The sequence below is a fragment of the Ailuropoda melanoleuca genome, chromosome 19 (assembly GCF_002007445.2).
Source record: "Ailuropoda melanoleuca isolate Jingjing chromosome 19, ASM200744v2, whole genome shotgun sequence".
NCBI classification, from domain to species: domain Eukaryota; kingdom Metazoa; phylum Chordata; class Mammalia; order Carnivora; family Ursidae; genus Ailuropoda; species Ailuropoda melanoleuca.
This window is the reverse complement of record NC_048236.1, coordinates 28,107,153-28,127,790: the sequence shown is the minus strand read 5'-3', so window position 1 is coordinate 28,127,790 and position 20,638 is coordinate 28,107,153.

Sequence of the window (20,638 nt, the reverse complement as noted above, 5' to 3'; positions counted from 1 at the left end):
GCATGAATCTTCCAATACTTTAAGAAATTGAAATGTGTGTGTTTTTAAAAGGTGGCATGATTTTCCTACTGGGCGGCATTAGAATGCATTGCTCATGCGTACGTTCGCTGGTGAAAGAGTACTTGTACCACATAACATGGACCTAGATATCTTTGTAAGCCCGTGTTCAACCAGTGTTCTGAGACATATTTGTTGACAGATTTTTTTTCCACATTAACACTTTCTGACTTAATTCAGTGGCATAATAGAATTCAATGAAGGAAATGGATTACATGAATTGTGTAACATTATTAGGACATTGATGACTCCCCAGTATCTATATAACTTGCATGTGTGAAACCCGTCTCTACTCTGCAAATCAAAACACACCTGCCATACTCTATTAACCCTCAGAAAAGAATGGTGCTTAGCATCAGGGCAGAGAATGGAAGTTCCCTCTCTGCCTTGGCAACAACAGTCATAAGCTGAGAGGCAATTTTTAGGCTTTCCCTGACACATGCACCTCTTTTCTCTTTCCCAGTTTGAAGCCCTGCCCACATCCCCAATTATACATTCCATTGTTACATTCCCTTGTCCCTGACAGCTGCTGATGTATGTGACTACCACTTAAACTTCAGCCATCCTGCCTCTTTTACATGTTACAAACATGACACCAAGCCTAGGAAAAATGAATAACATAGAAAGATCTGATGGCTCTTCACTGAAAGAAGATGTCTGCATGCGGATGAGGGTTCTACCCACACACCACCTGCCCCCATTTTAGTAGCTCTGGACATTTTTGAGTCTTGGTATAACTTGAAGGAATTCAAACTCTTACTGGGTGGGAGAATCTTAAGAGATTTTATTGGACACAAGGGCATCCAAATTATTCACTCAGATGTATAAGCAGGAATATTAGAATATCCCAAATTAGAATTTCTCCAAAATTCGTTCCCTTTTCTATCACCATGGCAGTGAGAGTAATCAGAGAGATAACACCATAGTTCTCTGATGTTATCTTGTCCAGTGTTCTTGGTTCACCCTGTAATTTGCCAAGATTTTTTACCACTGTGAGTTAAGTTATACTTTATGCTTTGAGGAAGCAAATTTCTTTATTTTTGTTTACCATTAGCATTGGTTTCCTGAGAAAATTCAAGAAAGAATTTTGGAAATAAAAATGATATTCTGAAAGCATTAAATGCATTAATTGATTCAAATAAAAGTCATGAGACAAATTCCTATGCAAAGTTATACGTATTTAGTATCATTCCAAAGTGAGGAATCTTGGTAGATAGAGGAAAGATTATAAATTTGAAAGTGTTTATATCATTTAGCAGATTATTTCTTATGAATACCTGTATTCTTTTCAGTTGAGTCCTCAATAGATGTGAGCCAGTTCCTAATTAGGATAAAATTGGGATCTAGGAAACAAATCCCTGGAACCTGGAACTGAATAGAAGATTAGGAACAAAGTTCAGGCAGGGGAATAAACAAACTTGTGGAAACCCAGACAGGCTGAGTGGAAAAAAACAGCTTGCAGAAGCATAAGAAATATGAAAGTTTAGGCCACAAGTACAGATTGAGTTGAACCAGGAATTAAATGACACAGAAGTAAGGGCAGGTTTCAATTCAGGGGCTCAGAAATTAGACTAGATTATATAACGTTGTAAGTAGGTAGAGAAAGAGAGAGATACAATAAATTAAGTTGAACTAAATAACGTTAAATTAAATTGCATTACATTAAACTAAAAAGAGCACCTACCAGGCCTAGAAAGAATTCTTCTGGATTCGTATAGCTGCTACATATTCCTGCTATTCTGTTGAGGCATTATTGCTATCCTCCCTATCTGATAATATCCCCTCACTGCCATACATGTACGTGCATACACATGATATGAACATACACGGAAACCTGACCTTGAGACACCGAGTAGCCCTTCATACCAATCTGAGCCTGTTCTGTCCTTCCTACTAGAATGCAAGATTTTGAAGGTAAGGATTTGGTCTGTTTTGCACACAGCTACATCCTCAGTGCCTGGTGCAATGTCTTGCACGAAGCTGAATGAATGAACTTACATAGAAACGTTTCTATTTCTTGCCTGTAAAATGTTCTGTCTTTGACAGATGTCTACCAACCATAAACATCATTACATGAGCAACTTTCAGAAAGTCACCTTTTTATAAGCTGTCACAATCTTGGGGTAGCTAATGGACAACAGCACAAAGTTCACTTCTCATTCACCTGCCCCCACGCCTGATAACAGTGATAGCACTGTTCACCTCAGTCATCAGAGAAAGTTCATTTCTTCCTGGTTAGTGATTATCACCCAGACTCTTTTTCTCGATGCTGCCTTCGTGTGTCTTCTAATTCCATACTTCTGCTCTATGAAATTCGAGTTCTATATTCAGCAAAATGGAAATGTTCTTGCTTTCAATTATTTTCTCTTAAGGACACTACTTTCCTTGCAGGTTTCTCAAAAATAATCTGTTTTATTCTATCACACACCATGCCTCTCAAGGCCAGGCATGGGGTTAGTGGTATTCTTGTTAAATGTTGCCCCTCAGACTATTGGTCCCACCTTCTGCCAAACTTTTCTTGGGGGCCTGCTGCTTTCATGAAGGGTCTGTTCAGACACCCTGGTTTTTGGTACTCACTTGAGGGTTTTTTTGACTCTTTCCCTACTGAGTACATCTCCTGGTTTGGGATCAATCTCAGACTTACATTCTTTTGGAGGATCCTTTAAATGTTTAATTATAAGCCTTGTTCCAACTTGACATCAGTCCTCATACAACTCTGTGATTTCGCTTGTATTCCTATACTTTTGCTTTTCACATTCTGACCTTCTCCTCAGCAAGGCAGCCTCAGTTCTGACAATTAATTACTGTGATTGGTAGCCTTGGTTAATTGTTGCAATTGCTTTTTCCATAGTAACAACCCAGTCATTTGCCATGGTCAGCCCGTGTAATGATTGTTTCATTTAGAAGCAATTTCCCGGTTTGGATGGAAGAGTTGACAGTTACATTTACTGAAATACATTTCTCATGTGCTATCGATGCTCAAAGTCTTGTTGCCTTTATTATAATGGTTAGTGTCCACTTATTTGAGATGGTATAAATGGACACTATTAACTCAAAGAATGATGATTCAACCTAAAATTTTCAAAGTAATTTTGATACAAAACAATATATTCATTAATCAACCATTATCAGCCCTTAGAAAGGATAGAGGTTAGGCTAAATCAATGTTGACTTTTTAAGCTATACAAGAATGTTTTAGCATTTGGTTTAAATAGAACCATAAAACACAGTACTCTTAGAGTAGGACTCAATGCCTTGAAAAAAGTAGATAATAATTATTGTATTTTGAATGTTATAGAGTACAATCTTACCAAAAAATAATAAACGATAGAGGTAGACTCTCTCCATTTCTTTCCTGCAACCAAATTTCATCTATTCTGTGCTGCAAAGTGTTTCTTCTGTTATTTCCTTTCTTATGTTTCGAACACTCAAGGTTTCTCTAATTAAATATTTTATTTTGAGATTGTGGATTCTCTTACTGTTGTAAGATAATATCATAAGATCAAAAAAACCCGCATATATTTAACCCAGTTGCCACAGTGGTAACACCTTGCAAAACAACAGTAGAATATCACAACCAGGATATTGACTTTGATATAATTAATATGCCATCATCAGATGGATTACTCATTTTGCCTTTTTTTTTTGTAGCCACACAGATTTCTCTCCCTCCACCCTCCCATCCTGTTACTTAAATCCTAGAAATCAATAATTAGTTCTCCATTCTATAACTTTTCATTTCAAAAATGTTGTGTAAATGGGTTCATAAAATATGTAATATTTGGATATTGGCTTTTTTTAAACTCAGCATAATTATTTAGAGATCCATCCAAGTTGTTGTGTGTATCAATACTTTGCTCTTCTTTATTGCTGATTAGTATTCCATGATTTGGATGTTTCACAGTTTGTCTAATCATTCACCAAGGACATTTGGATTGTTTCCAGTTTGGGACTATTATGCATAAAGCTGCTGTCAACATTCATTTATAGGTTTTTGTCAATATAAATTTTTATTTCTTCATCGTATGTTGAGTTTTTTTAATAAAACGTCAGATTGTTTTCCAGATCAGCTGTACCATTTTTACACATTCTACCAGTTTCACATCTTCTTCAGTGAAATGTCTTTTCATGTTTTTGCTTATTTTCTAATTAGGTTGGTTTTTTAGTGCTTTCAGGTGTTTTTTTTTTAATTTGTTTGTCTGTTTTACTGTTGAGTTTTAATAGTTCTGTATATATTCCAGATACTAGACCTTTGTTGGATCTATGTTTTGTAAATATTTAATTCCAGTCTGTAGTTTGTCTTTTCATCATCTTAACAGGGTCTTTCGCAGAGCAAAAGTATTTTGATGAAGTCCAATTTATCAAATTTTCTTTATATGCATTTTGCCTGTGGTGTCAAGGTGCCTTTGCCTAACCATAAATTCTGAAGATTTACTCTGGCTTCATGTTAAAAGCTTTATAATTTTATATTCTACATTCAAGTCTGTTATCCATTTGAGTGAATTTTTCTTTTTTTTTTTTAAAGATTTTATTTATTTGAGAGAGAAAGAGAAAGAGAGAGCTAAAGGGAGAGAGAGAGAAAGAATCTGAAGCAGACTCCACACTGAGCACAGAGGCTTCCTAGGCACTCGATCTCATGACCCTGAGATCATGACCTGAGCTGAAATCAAGAGTCTGACGGTTAGCCAACTGAGCCACCCAGGTGCCCCAAGTGAATTTTTCTATAAAGTGCGAAGTATGAGTTGAGGTTCTTTTTTTTCCCCCTAGCACAAACCAATTGCTCCAGCACCATTGTTGAAAAGGTTATCTGTCCTCCAATGATAGCTTTTGTGACTTTGTCAAAAATTAGCAGGCCCTATTTATGTGGAGTGACTTCAGGGCTTTCTATTCTGTTTAATTGATCTGTGTGTCTATCCCTCTGCCAATACCACCAGAGCCTTGATTACTGCAAATACATACAAAGTCTTGAGATTGGTTAGGCTATTTTTTCCCTTTTTTTTTTTTTTTCAGAATTGTTTTAGCTATTTGAACTCCCTTGTTTTTCTTTGTAGATTTTAAAATAATCTTATCTAATATGCACAAAAATCTTGCTGAGATTTTTACAGGAATTATGTTAAACTATCTATCCATTAAAGGAGAATCAACATCTTTACTATGTTAAGTCTTTCAACATATGAACATGATATGTCTTTCCATTTATATACACATTCTTTGATTTTGTTCATGGTGTGTTATAATTTTCAGTATGCAAGAACTGTACATATTTTGCTAGGATTATTCTTGAGTACTTCATTTAATTTTGAGAGACCTTAAATGGTATTGTGTCTTTGATTTCAGTGTTGAGTTGTTCATATCTAGTATATAGAAATTTAGTTGATTTTTTTTTCTGTCTGCCTCATGTTCTGTATATCTGCTGTGTTGGTTCGCAGACTACTGCTAATGATGCCGTGGGCTGGAAATGTCTGAGGCATTTACCACTTGTGGTAACCTCCTATAGACATTTCTCTAACAGGAGTCAATGTTGAGGCTAGATCAGCCCTTGTGATTCTTTTCTTATTGCAATTTGCACCTCAGCAAAAACCACTGGGACACTTGGATGAACAAGATGTATTACACACAGATCCTGGAGGATATATGGAATACCTGAGGACCTCACCATGAAGTCATGGATAGAGAAAGCGGGAACATGAATCCAGGGCTCTGCTTTTAATAGGGTGAAGGGTGGGGTGCCTAGGGTTTAATGAGTTTACTCTTTACTGGTAAATTTAAAGTTGAAGAGTGGGAGTTAGAGCACAGAAAAGGAAAAGCAGAGTCACTCAAGTGGTCTGTTATCTAGGTTACCCAGGGCTTTCTAAAAGGGGAACTTCAGGGTGAGGACAGCCTGGTTTTTTATTTTATAGAGGGCTAGTAGCTGTGTCTTACAACTAGCAATATGTGTATTTGAGAAGGATGTCTTTGAAATGAGTGCTTTGGTAATCAAAGCTTAATATCAAGTGCTTACATTATCATAAAAAAGCTTAATATTAGGCACTTACACTATAATGTCTTATGATTTTAGTGAATGCACTTATTAGGTCTATGTGTTTTTTATAGAATTCTTGTACAAAATCTATGCCTACACAGACAAACATGTCACCTAAAAATAGAAACAGTGAATTACTTTTTGGCTTTTTGACTAAGATTAAGTATACAAATAAAACCTTTTTCTAGTCAATCTTAACATGGTTTTATTTCTTCCTTTTTTAAAAAAAATCTGATTATACTGACTGTATTTCAATAAAATATTAAGTAAGAATGTATATTGTTGCCTTGTTTTCAATCTTAGGAAAGGCAAATTATCCATTTTTTTTCTTTTGTTGCTTGAACTTTTGGTGTGTATCTTAAAAACCATTACCCATATAAGGTTGCAAAGATTCACTCCAATGTTTCTTCTAAGAGTTTTATGCTTTTAGCAATTTACATGCGGGACTTTAATCTGTTTTGAGTTCATTTTTGTATGTGGTATGAGATAGCAGTCAAACTTTTTTCTTTTCAATATGGATATCCATTTGACATCCCATCATAATTTTTGAAAGGAGTCTTCTTTCTCCAATTGTGTTGTCTTGACATCTTTGTTGAAAATCACTTGACTGTAACTGTTAGAGTTTATTTTTGATTTCGCAATACTATTCCATAGAGTTTTATGCTAGTACATACTCTTGATTCCTGTAGATTTGTAGTAAGCTTTGGAAATCAGGAAATGTGAAATCTCTAGCTTGTTTTGGCTATTTTGGGTCTCTTGCATTTCCATATAAATTTTAGGAAAACTTATCAATTTCTAAAAAACAAACAAAAACAAAAACAAACAAACAAAACACCTGGAATTTTGACAAGATTTGCACTGAAAAGTGTAGGTCAGTTCAGAGAGTTTTTCAATCTGAACAATGTAAGTCTTCCAATTCATGGGCTTGGGATGTTTTCAAATTTATTTAGATATCCTTCCTTTTCTTTCAGTGATGTTCTATGGTTTTACATGTGCAAGTCTTGTACTCCTTTTGTCAAATTTATTCCTAAGCATATCATTCTTTTGATGGTTTGTAAATGGAGTTGTTTTCTTAGTTTCATTTTCTTATTGTTCATGACTAGTATGTAAAAATAAAATTGATTTTTTTATATTGATCTTGGACCCGCAAGCTTGCTGAATTATTTGTTAGTTCTAATAGTTCTTTTATGGATTCTTTAGGATTTTCCACATGTCATATGTAGATTAAAAAAAAAAAACATAAAACTTCTTCCCTTCCAATCTGGATGCCTGGCTTTTTTTGTTTTTGTTTTTTTCTTTGACTAATCAACCTAGGAAGAACTCCGAGTGCAATGTTGAATAGAAGTGGTGAGAGTATACAGATTTGTCTTGTTCTTTATCTAAGGGGGAAAGCATTCAGTCCTTCCCATTAAGTACGTTAGCTGTGACTTTTCCATAGATATACACACAGGATGAGGATATTTTCTTCTATTTCCAATTTGCTGAGTGTTTTTATCATGAGAGGGTAATGGATTTCACCAAATGATTTTTTTCTAAATCTACTCAGATGATTGTCTGCTTTTGTCCTTTATTCTGTCAATATGCTGTATTCCACTGATTTATTTTCATAAATTAAACCAACTTTAGAATCCTGTTTTAAACCCAACCAGTTCATGTATATAATCTGAGTTTCTATTTATATTTTTTCACTCTTTTTCTTTCTGTTTCTCAGAGTGGATAGTCTCAATCGACCTCTCTTCTAGGACACCGCGTGTTTCTTTTTTTAGTTCAAACCCATTGTTGAGCCCCTATGGTGATTTTCACATTTCAGTTATTGTACTTTTTAACTCCTGAATTGCTATTTGGCACTTTTTAAAATAACTTAAATCTCATTGATATTTGACATTACATTGTTCCCAAACTTCTATTTAATTATTTAGACATGATTTCCTTTACAGTTTTCACCATACTTATAACGGCTTACTTCAAATCCATTTTGAGCAAATCCGACATCTAGGCTACTTCAGACTCAAATTCTGTTGACTTGTTTTTCTGTGTATAGGCTATACTAATTTTTTGTTTCTTTGCACGCTTCATAATTTTGTGTTGGAAGCTAAATATTCAAATAATAATATGGCAACTCTGGAACTCAGAAGCCTTCTCCCCCAAACCAGGATTTGCTGTTGCTGCTGTTCATTATTATTGTTGTTGTTTATTTGTGTAGCAGCTTTCTTGACTAATTTTTTAAAGTTAGATATGTGGGCATTGATATTTTGCTTGGTTACTTTAGTAGTCAGCTAATGGCTAGACAGATTTCCTTAAATACCTTGAGCCAATGTCTCCTGGCCTTTGTGAACTGGAGCAGCCTTTCAACACTCCGGCAAGCAGTTTACAATTCTAGTCCTACCTTTGCTTTTCACTTGCACCAAGCCTCAAGGTCAGCCAGACATGAGAGATCAGGGCCTTCTCAAGTCTTTCCTTGGCATGTTCACAGCCTTGATCATATGTATAATGTTCTAGGTTCCCAAGAAAATTTCAGAGCTTTCCAAATTCCTTCGTGGACATATCTTAACCAAATTTTTATGTTTAAGGTTTTTTTTTTCAGCTTCTTGTTACCCCAACTGGAATCTTCATTGAAGGCAGTTGTAAAATTCAGTGATTATCACTAATCATTTTTGACGAATGCCATAGGGTTTTGCAATGTGTACAAAGCAATCTCTGAATCAGCTTAGATAAAGAAAAACCTTTAGAGTGGACCTTTTACGGGGCTTCCAAACAGATCAAATAGTGACAACTTTCTGAGCATGAGACTTTAGGGGGTCTCCAAGCTCATTCTGCTCTGGCCGCTAGGATGCTTTTCATGACTAACTACTGTACTTTCAAGGTTAGTGGTCTTCAAGGCTATCCTGGAGTTGGAAAGAAGCGGCTGGAATAGGGGAAGTTAAAATGCCATAAAATTTGCTAGTCTTACCAAGATACAACCATTGTTTCTTGAAAAAATGTTCCTCAGATTTCTGTAAGCCTTGGGTTAATTTCCAGAATTCTTAATTTTGGAATTGAATTCTAAAAAGTTGGTTGTGACAATTTTCAACAGAGTCTTTACTGCTTTTATGGAGGAGTAAAACTTTAGAGTTTCTTATCCTGCTATTTCAGATGTTTCTCATCCAGATTACTTTTCATAATAGCCTCAAACATATTGTCAAAATTGTCTTAATGAAATCCACTTTGATTAAGTCAGTCAACTGTTGTTGTTTGCCTATAGAATAAAATAATAATGCTCTATCTAGTTCAGTGTTCAAAATTCTCAATATTCTGACCTAACCAATCTTCTAAGCTTATTTTTAAATATCTTTTTTCCATATCCTTTGTATAGATATCCCTTTTATATATCCTTTTTATATCCTATTATATATATATATATATAAATAGAATTTGTGCCTGAAATAGCCCAGATGTTGGATTTACTCAAAATGGACTTTCACCCTTTCAGGCAATCCACTGATAATTCACTTACTTCAAACTTTTCACATCAATTTCTTTGCAAAATGAAAGGTACAAATACATCTGGAGTACCCTTTGTATCTTCCACCTGTGCATGGCCAAGCAAAAATGCCACCTACTCCCATGCAGATTTTATTAGCAACCTGACCATAAATGCTGCCTTTTATAAACTCCTAAAGTAATTGTTTTTTCTAACAAATATAGTATTTTCTATTATGTTTTCACATCTTACTTTATAGCAACTTTTTTTTACATTTCTGCTTTTTTTTTTCATTAGAATAGAATCTTAGAAGATAGGATAATATTACATGTAGCCTTGAAAATATGTGAGGCATTTAATAAATGCTTTCTGAATGATGTAATGTATATATTAAAGAATGAATAAAATATACATAAGTGAATACTATTATCTCTTTTAGAGAAAGCATTATTTTTAATTTTTATTTTTCTCAATATTTTCTAATAGCCTCCCTTGTGTATAATAGGAATGTATTAAATTACTAATCTGAATAAGACACTGTTTTATAATGTTTAGGTTGAAATTACACTTACTTGTAATTTCTACATATTTTAACATTTTCAATATTTCCAGAGATGATTGGACAAAGACATTGACACTTAAGTAATTTTAACCAAATTATTTTCTAATGTCAAATACTTATGTTTGGGATACAATATCTAATATACTAAAACACTTCAGTCTTTTTTAGTGCATACCTAAGTCATACTGAATATAATCAGTGTTAGGGATTCGTAATAAAGAACACTCATATCGTATAGCCTGAAATGCCGTTTGTTGATTGACATATGCATAAAACAGGCAAAGGCAATTATGTTGACAGAATTTTTGATATAGGAAGCATCAGAAGAATGAGAATCAAGAACCATCAGCTGTCAATCCATGACCAGATGTCATCAAAAAGGACTTTGCTTCTGCTAGAAAGACACTATAGTCCCTCTGCTACTAGAATAAAATCCCTCTTGGGAAAATTTTCTATTCTTTATTTCTCAAGCACTGTTAACTGATTTACTTTTGAATAATGGAAAAGATACAGTCTAAAGTTTACTCAAATTCTTATTGCAAAGTATAAACAAATAACATCCTGATAGAATTAGTAACAAAACATAAATAAAATAAGGTGAATCATGCTTGGAAATTACTGATAATATAAACTTGGACTTTGTTGGAATACACTTGTGGCTAGAATTTGAACTAAAGTAATATAGCTCCTTTTTTGTCAGCTAATCTGTCTTCTCAAATTTTTCCTTTCACTAACAATCAGTAAGATGGTTACAATGTAGCTTTTCTATATTTATCCTAACGATTGGCATTTTCAGGAAAGCATTTTATGAAAAGTAGCCTCATGCTAGTATTTATTTTGATACTCAACCTTTACGATGGGACACGAATGCATTAAGTTCTCACTTTTCCCCCATTTGAGGATTTTAGAAATGAATATATGCTCCCAAGAGGAGGTCCTGAGGATTTGTTTTTGTAGTCACTATGTCTGTATTTCTTCCTTCCAATTTCATCATAAAAACAGTTGTCTTTCAACAGAGACAGGGAATTGAAAATGTTGCTCAGGGAGGAGGAGATCCAAGAGGTAGCCAACGAAAGCTGGGAACTTCCCAGCAGAAGCTGGGCAGTCACAGCACAAAGACAGTAAAACATCCTCTCTTTTTAAGGTAACACGATGACGGTGTTTCCTAAGGAATTACTTCATGCTCAAATTCCCACCAATAAAGGGAAATTATTGAAAATATATTTGCTAAAGAATATACACAGCAATAATAAAAACAACACCCTTGTCTGAACATCTGGGCCTCGCAGGATCTCAGGAACACTGCACCGCTGGGCTGCTAAAAGCAGGCACGGAGTTTGGGGAGTGACATGGGTACCGAGTTTCCAGCTCAGCACTGGGTTTGTCGCTCTCTTTCTGTATTTGACCATTATGCTGACTTTGGCAAATCTTGCCTCTGCTTCTATTGCTCTTGCCTCTGACAAACACCTTCTCTCGATTCGCCTTTTCTTTGCTTCTTTGCTTCAGTTTACTCACAGTCTCTGTGTCCCCTCAGTTGCTGCTTTTTACTCTTCCTCACGTCTTCTGCTTATTGCCTTGTTCCCCTGTATTTTGGCTTCTGCCCCCCTGCCACCAGCCAGTCACTCTGCAGGACTTCAGTTCAGATTCCCAGAATCTAAATGCGGGGCTAGGATCAAGCGCACAGGAGGAGGCTTGAGATTTGAACTGCATGAGGGAAAACCTCATCCTTTGAGACTGAAGGCGAAAAAGGTGAGATAGATACTTCTGTTGGTTTGGTGACAGGAAGTTGAGAGCAAGCACGTCTAATGATTTTTGTCTCCTTAACAGAGTAAGAGACAAGACTGTCTGCTAAGAGTGAGGCATGGAGTTCAGGTAAGGAGCTTGCAGAGCTGTGAGGTTCGGACTAGTTATAGAGGGGAAGCTGGCCAGGAGGTGGTGAAAGGGTTGTTAGGTGGGGTTGAGAGCTGAGGTCTGAGACCAGGTGGGACCAATCTGCCAGTCCATTTGGGTAATGTGCTTTCTTTCTGGCTGCATGATTTCAGTACTGCCAATGGCACCCCAAGCCCCTTCCAGTCCCTGGGTAGGAACGACGAGGGCAGATGAAAGGATGCTCAGGACATCAGCCACTTGCATTGAGACAGAAGAAACGTTGGGAAGAGGCTGGGAAGATGAAGATGCTGGGGACTGGAAGTCTTGGAGAGGTGGATGCCAGTAAAGATGGATGGGTGATTTGGTTTAAAAAATAGGACACTGGAATGAGGTGAGCCAGATTTCAGAGGTGATGCCATGAGGTGGTCAGATTAAACCGGACCACAACTCCTGTGCAGCTCTTCTTTCTACTCTGCATCTGAGCTGGCCTTTGGATGCAGTCTGATCCATAGAACACATATGAAGTCATGTTGGACAAGTTCTGGAGTCTGAGCCTCAAGAGGCCTTATGGCTTTTGCCTTCCCCTTCTTGGAACACTGCCCTGGGACTGCCATAGCATGAAAAAGCCCAAGATGAAAGACTCTGGAAAAAGAGACCCAGCCATCCCAGCGGTCTCAGCTGGGCCCATCCTGCACCTGTTGCCAACCAAATGCAGCCACAGGAGTGAGCCCAGTGGACACCAGCAGAAGAACTGTCCAATCAACCTACAGACTAATGAAAAATAATAAATATTTGTAAAATATGGTGTATTTAAAAAAATTAAACAAACCTGGCGTGTTTGAGGCCCCGCTGGTAATCAGAGCAAGTAAGAGATGCAGTCAGAGAAGATACAGGGTGAGGAAGGTGATGGTCGTGTTAAAGATTACTGCAAAAAGTGGACTTCTGCTCTGTGATGCAAAGCCATTCAATGGATTCATGCAGGGGAATGACATGATCTGACGCGAGTTTAAAAGGATCACTTTTATGAATAGCTACAATAAGACATTACATGTAAATATGATGTGACATTGCTCTATTTATTAGTTCACTGAAGACTGATTAGCATATGAGCACAAAAAAAGTATGGATTTGGCAGTCACATTAATTGACTACTGTTGACAGCTAAATTGGATAATTTGAGTCCGAATATAGAAATTTTGGCTTCAGTTTTTGTAGATGAGATTTACATTCTCATTAACTTACTTTTGCTTCTACAAGCCTCTAAGGTGACCTTTCCCAGGCACTGTTTGAGTTCACAGTTTCCCAAATTCTCCAGAGTCTAGTTCAAGTAAGAAACTGTAATAATGTAGATTTCTGTGCAATAGTAAATCTTTTCTAGATTTCAGAGATGTATTCTATAAACATAGCCAAATGAAATCATTTTTACAAATCAGAAATTTTTAAGTAACTCTCTCATAAAATCTTCTTTTCTAAATTCTGTCAAACTACAATAAAAAAAACAGTAATACAACACTTGGGATAATAAAGGTAAATCAAAAATAATGTATATAAGAACTAGAAAATGCTTCACCTTTTTAATTACATTTACAGCCTCCTACAATGACCTCTCCTTGAATATGGCAACATATTTTAACAAACAACGAAATTCTACTAAAATCAGTACAACAATCTACCTCTAACTTTTGAAGCAGTAAGATACATGGCACAATTTATTTTTATATTCAATTCTCTATGCCTAAAAATAGAATAAGATGCTGAGTTTAAGTTTGGCCAATATGACCTCGGTAATGATTTTGCACAACTCCATCCTAAGGCGTTATCTCAAATATCTTGCTTGAAAACTCAAGTGTTGTCAGGAAGAGGCTTAAATAATTACAAGGGTGAGAGGAAAAAAGACAGTAAGAAATTATAAACCAAGATAACATTTGAAAGTGCAAAACTCACAGTCTGGAAGGAAATAGATGCTCAAAAAAATCACTTCAGCATGATTTTAAGTCATTTCTCCAAGATTCAGACAAATGTTTATAGCAGGATAGTATATTCAAATATTTTTGATGTGTGTCCTTTTTTTTTCTTTTTTTTAAATTCAAGGTACTTAACATATAGTGTAGTACTGGTTTCTGGAGTAAAATTTAGTGATTCATCACTTTATATATAACACCCAGTGCTCAACACAACAAGTGCCTCCCTTACTACTATCACCCATGTAGCCCATCCCCTCACCCACCTCCCCTCCAGCAACCCAGTTTGTTCTTTATAGTTGAGTCTCTTATGGTTTGTTCCCTCTCTGTTTTTATCTTACTTTATTTCTCCTTCCCTTCCTCTATGTATATGTTTTGTTTCTTTCTTTCTTTCTTTTTTTTTTTTTTGTGAAGATTTATTTACTTTAGAGAGAGGGAGAGGAAGAGCACAAGTGAGAGGGAAAGAAGAAGAGGGAGAGAGACTCCATGCTGATTATGGAGCCCGACACAGTGCTTGATCTCACTCCTGAGATTGCGACCTGACCCGAAACCAAGAGTCGGTCGCTTAATGGACTGCACCACCCAGGCGCCCCTCATCTGTTTTGTTTCTTAAATTTACATATGAGTGAAATCATATGGTATTGTCTTTCTCTGGCTGACCAATTTACACTCTAGTTCTATCCACATCATTGCAAATGGTAAGATTTCATTCTTTTCGATGGCTGCGCAATATTCCATTGTATTTATACACCACCTTTTCTTTATCCACTCATCAGTTGATGGACATTTGGGCTTCTTCCATAATTTGGCTATTGTTGATAGCGCTACTATAAACATTGGGGTGCATGTGTCCCTTTGAATCAGCATTTTTATATCCTTTGGATAAATACCTAGTAGTGCAATTATAGGGTAGATTACAGGGCAGCTCTAGTTTCAACCTTTTGAGGAACCTCCATACCGTTTTCCAGAGTGGCTGTACCAGTTTGCATTCTCACCAACAGTGTAGGAGGGTTCCCCTTTCTCCTCATCCTCACTAACATCTGTCATTTCCTGACTTGTTAATTTTAGCCATTCTGACAGGTGTGAGGTGGTATCTAATTGTGGTTTTGATTTGTAGTTCCCTGATGCTGAGTGATGTTGGGCATCTTTTCATTTGTCTGTTGGCCATTTTGGAGAAATGTCTGTTGGCCATTTTGGAGAAATGTCTGTTCATGTCTTCTGCACATTTCTTGACTGGATTATTTATTTTTTGGGTGTTGAGATTGATGAGTTCTTCATAGATTCTTGATACTAACCCTTTATCCAACATGTCATTTGCAAATATCTTCTCCCATTCCATCGATTGCCTTTTAGTTTTGTTGATTGTTTCCTTTGCTGTGAAGAAGGTTTTTGTCTTGATGAAGTCCCAATAGTTCATTTCTGCTTTTGTTTCCTTTGCCTACTAGACATGTCTCATAAGAAGTTGCTGTGGCCAAGGTCAAAGAGGTTGCTACCTGTTTTCTCCTCTAAAATTTTGATGGTTTCCTATCTTACATTTAGGCTTTTCATCCATTTTGAATTTATTTTTGTGAATGGTGTAAGAAATTGGTCCAGTTTCATTCTTCTGCATGTTACTGTCTAGTTTTCTTAGTATATTAAAATATTAATTTTTGTTACATATTTCCCCATTCCCACATTCTTTTTTTTAAGATTTTATTTATTTATTTGAGAGAGAGAGAGATAGCAAGAGAAAGCACAAACAGGGAGGAGAGGGAGAAGCAGGATCCCTATTGAACAGGGAGCCCCATATGGAGCTCAGTCGCAGGACCCTGAGATTATGACCTGAGCCAAAGGCAGATGCTTAACTGACTGAGCCACCCAGGGCTCCCCCCATTCCTATATTATAAGATCTTATCACTCCTTGCTTTAGAGAAATTTCCTGTTAACAAAGCAATAGTTGTTTTGAACTTCTATTTTGTACAAATTTTTATTTTCAAGTTCTCACTTTCAATTCTGGCTGTTGCTTTCCTAGAGCTTGATCTGTTGCACTAATTATGCTAGAAGGTCACAAAAGAAGACCAAGGGTAGAGTGGGGCAGAGAAGCAGATGGGTGGACAGGTGAGATTTATCCAGCCTGCACAGTACAGGTCTGTCTGGCCTTTACTGGGATCAGGACCTATAAGGTGATTTGACCTCAAGAACAGGCAGTATAGTACATCAGGGAACCTAGACATTGGTTCGGGTACCCAAGGTCACCAAAGATTGGAGTACATCTAGTACTGTTCAGAGAAAGCACCGGATTGATCATTCTGGGGAGTTGAACCTCACTTGAGGAGTTTTCTTTATACATTGGTGACTTTGACACAACTCTAGGGTAGCAGGAAGCCCAATACTGACTGAACTTGAATAGCCATTAATTTATATAAAATGTTAACTGTAGATTCCTGTCAGATAAGTGAACTGGCTTGGGGTGTCTTACCCAAAAATCAGCTCGCAGGAACTTGGGAAGAAGAGTTCAGTGCACAATTCAGGAACTACGCCTGACAACTAGATAACACAGCAAGAAAACTTTTGGGAGACTGACTCCTTCCTTTAACTAGCACTGTTCGGTGATGAGGTGCGGGGCATTGCAGCCTGGGGCGAAAGGAGCCAAAGGCAGCAGCCAGAGGAAAGACTAGGAAAAGCTTTTAGCATATTTAAGGAGATCAGCCTGTGAAGTGAGTTGCAGTATTTCCCACTTAGACTGTTATTTGCTTTTTAACTATTCTCAAGTCATGTAAAAGTTTTGGAGGTCAGTGTGTATGTTTTTAAAAGCTCTCTTTTTCTTATATGGCATCTTCACTTCGGTCTTACTTAGAAAAACTTTTCCTCACTCCAAAGCAATGAAGACTTTCCCCATATTTAATTCTAGCACTCTTAAAGTATTAATTTCTACATTTAAATTTTGATCCATTTGGATTTTATTCAGGTGCATGGTAAGAAATATAGATCCATGTTTTAACCATGTTAAAATACATATAATGGGAAATGTACCTTCCTAACCATTTTTAGGCGCACAGCTCAGCGGCATTACGCACATTCATACTGTTGTGCAACCATTACCACCATCCATCTCCAGACTCTTTTCATCTTGGGAGACGGAAATTTTATACCCATTGAATAATAACTCTCCCTTCCCCCCTCAATCTCTGGCAACCACCATTCTACTTTCTGACATTTCACTTGGCAAAATGTCCTCAGGTTCCTCCATGTTGTAGCATGAGTCAGAAATTCCTTCCTTTTTAGGGCTAAACAACATTCCATTGTATATGTTTGCCACATTGTCTCTATCCATGCATATGTTGATGGACTCTTGGATCATTGTTTCTGTGAATAATGCTGCTCTGAACATGGATGTACAAGTATCTCTTCAAATCCCTGCTTTTAATTCTTTCTTTTTTTTATTTTGAGTACATCTCTGTAGGTGGATTTGCTAGGTCATATGGTAATTCTATTTTTAATTTTAATTTTTAATATTTAAGATACATGTGTTTACATGTGTGTATATACACATTCGTATACAAAGCTTCAATATCCACCTAAAAACACTTTAAAAATAAATACTAACAAATATTTCTCTAAAATTAATATGTAAATAGGTAATATACATACATATATACATATAGATGTACATGTATAGTACCAACTGCAAATTAAAAAACAGGAAGTTTTGCTACTAGGTGGAAATTGTACTTCTGACATTAGTCAATGCGTTAAAGAAAAAAATGCAGTTCTAAAAATTTGAAAGAGGAGGTAAAACTATTACTATTTGCATGGAATAGCAATAGTTTAGATATGTATACCTATATAATACAATAAGCATACAGTATAATAGGTATGAATCTATATAAAATGTAGTATCAATACTTTTATGAAAGTGTGTGTATATAGGTATGTATGTTTGCGAGTATACATAAACATATATTTATATATATAATATTATGCTAGTGTGTATATAAATGTCCATATTAAGTTTAGAGAAATATTTATTAGCATTTATTTTTAAAGTGTTTTTTAGTTTGTTATTGAAGCTTTGTTAAAGGCAATTGTAGTCACCTTGGAGCAAATTATAAGATATTTTTATTTTGCTGCATTAAATATGATCAAAGTCACACTGGTGATATTCCAAAAGTGAAGCTCTTTGCATATCTAAAAACCCCATGTTATCACAGTGTATAATTATTTAATATATGATACTGAATTCTACTTGCTAATATTTATTTTGAATTTTTTTCATTAGTTGATCTATAATTTTAGAGAATTTTGGTATCAATGTTGTATTGCTTTATGAAAAAAATTGAAAGCATTTTTACTTTTCTAAGCTCTGGGAGAGTTTAAATAACGTTGGCTTCTGCTCTCTGAACATTTGGTAGAAGTGTTCTGGAATCACTGGAACCCAAAGCTTTTGAAGGGAAGGGGTTTAGTTCATTTGCAACTTTCTCTGTCCTTCTATGGAAACTGCACCTGTTTCAATATATTACAGACTGCTTTAATTAATTACATTTTCCTTGAAAATTATTGATTTCATTCAAGATATTTATTTGAACTGCCCCCTGCATCAACAGTTTCTTAAGAAAAAGTTTTAAGATCTCTAGCCAGGAAGATTTTTTTTCTCTGACTTTGAAAATTTTGATTTCTATTTTTATTGAATTGTGGTCCAAAAATATTGTATTTATTACTTCACTTATTTGAGATTCATTAAAGTTTCCTTGGTGGTTTTTATATTTGGTCAATTTTTGTGTATCTTCTGTGGGCAGGTGAAAAGAAGGTATATTCTCTATATTAAGATGTAATGTTAGCTATCTGTCCCTTGGATTTACCACATTGATTTGGTTCTGTAAGTTTTCTATTCCTTACATTTTTTGTTCACTTGGTATGTCTTGGAACATGAAAGATACAAACCTCCTCATATAATTATTTCTGTATATTTCTTTTCATATCTCCTTTAATTTCTGCTTTATAAAAATTTTTAATTTATTACTTGGTACAAAGATTTTTATAAATGTTACATCTCTACTATGATTTGTATCTTTTGGCATAATAATGTGTGTTCCTTTGTCTGATTTAAGAATGTTTAGCCCAAATTCCACTCTGATAGAGAAAGACACATTGCATTTGCTTGGTATCCAACTGACCAAACTTTTACCATTTTGAAATTACTTTGTTTAGTGTGACACTTACATGCAAGAGACTCGTTCTTTCGCTTTGTGATACAATATAAAGCTTTTCAAACAGGTGAATTGAGCCTAATTACATTTCCGGAAACCACATTTTCTTGACTTTAACTTGGTCATATTATGTAATTTGCACTCCTTCTGTAATTTTAAGACTTTCCCTGTGTTGTGTTTACATTGTTCTGTGCATATGTGTGTATGGATAGCCTTTTTTTGTGGTGGTTGCTATATCTTTACAAAATTCCTTTGGTACCTTTTCAATCAGGTAATTTCTATTTATTCCTTTCCAGGAGGAAAAATGAAATTGTTATCTCCTCTCTCTTTATCACCCAAATCTATTTTATAGTATTATTATTCTTTACCTGTGTATTCTTTAAACTCCTACTACTGTAGTTATCAACTTTAATTGATGTTGTTTGATTCTCAATGATTAAAGATTTTGGAAATTAATTTTATCATTCATTTAACCTCTCTGTTTAGCATTTTTTTTTAAGATTATTTATTTATTTATTTGACAGAGAGAGACAGCCAGCGAGAGAGGGAACACAAGCAAGGGGAGTGGGAGAGGAAGAAGCCAGGCTCCCAGCGGAGTAGCCTGATGTGGGGCTCGATCTCAGGACTCCAGGATCACGCCCTGAGCCGAAGGCAGACGCTTAACAAGTGCGCCACCCAGACGCCCGTTTCCCATTTTTTCATAGTTGTATCATTTCCTCTTTGTCGGAACAGATGGTGTGTATATTTCATTTGTCACTTATTCCACCTTTACTTTTCTTTAGATTTCAGCTTAAATTATTCAAAATTCTGTAGCTTTTACTATAGTTTCCTGAAAATATGTTTGGCTAAATGTTGCTCTCAACTTTTCCCAGGAGTCCATCTTTGAATATGAATATAGTTTCCTATGTTCCTCTCCCCACCCCCAACTGGCTTTTTTTACTTGAAAGACATTAAATATGATACAAATTAGGTAGTTTCAGTGGCATGAGAGAGAAAGAAGAGTAATGGAATAAGAAAGTGAAAAAGGGGACCTATAATAATATAACATAAATGGTCGTAAAAATGCTAAATACTACACCTGATGAACACCTAAATTTGAGACCTGAAATTTGTATCACTCAATATCATCATTCTAGGCAGTAAATATTTACGTGTCCAGTGATGAAGTAAAACTGTGTGTATTAATTTAAAATGATACTAATGTAAGACTTGTAATTATAGGGGGGCGCCTGGGTGGCACAGCGGTTAAGCGTCTGCCTTCGGCTCAGGGCGTGATCCCAGCGTTATGGGATCGAGCCCTACATCAGGCTCCTCCGCTATGAGCCTGCTTCTTCCTCTCCCACTCCCCCTGCTTGTGTACCCTCTCTCGCTGGCTGTCTCTATCTCTGTCANAAAAAAAAAAAAAAGACTTGTAATTATAGGCAATTAACATTCATTAGGCAATACACCGCGCGGGCAACATGGTTCTGTGTGCTGAGGTGCAGCGGTGGGGTGGGGCGGGGCAGGGGGGGGCGCAGACTC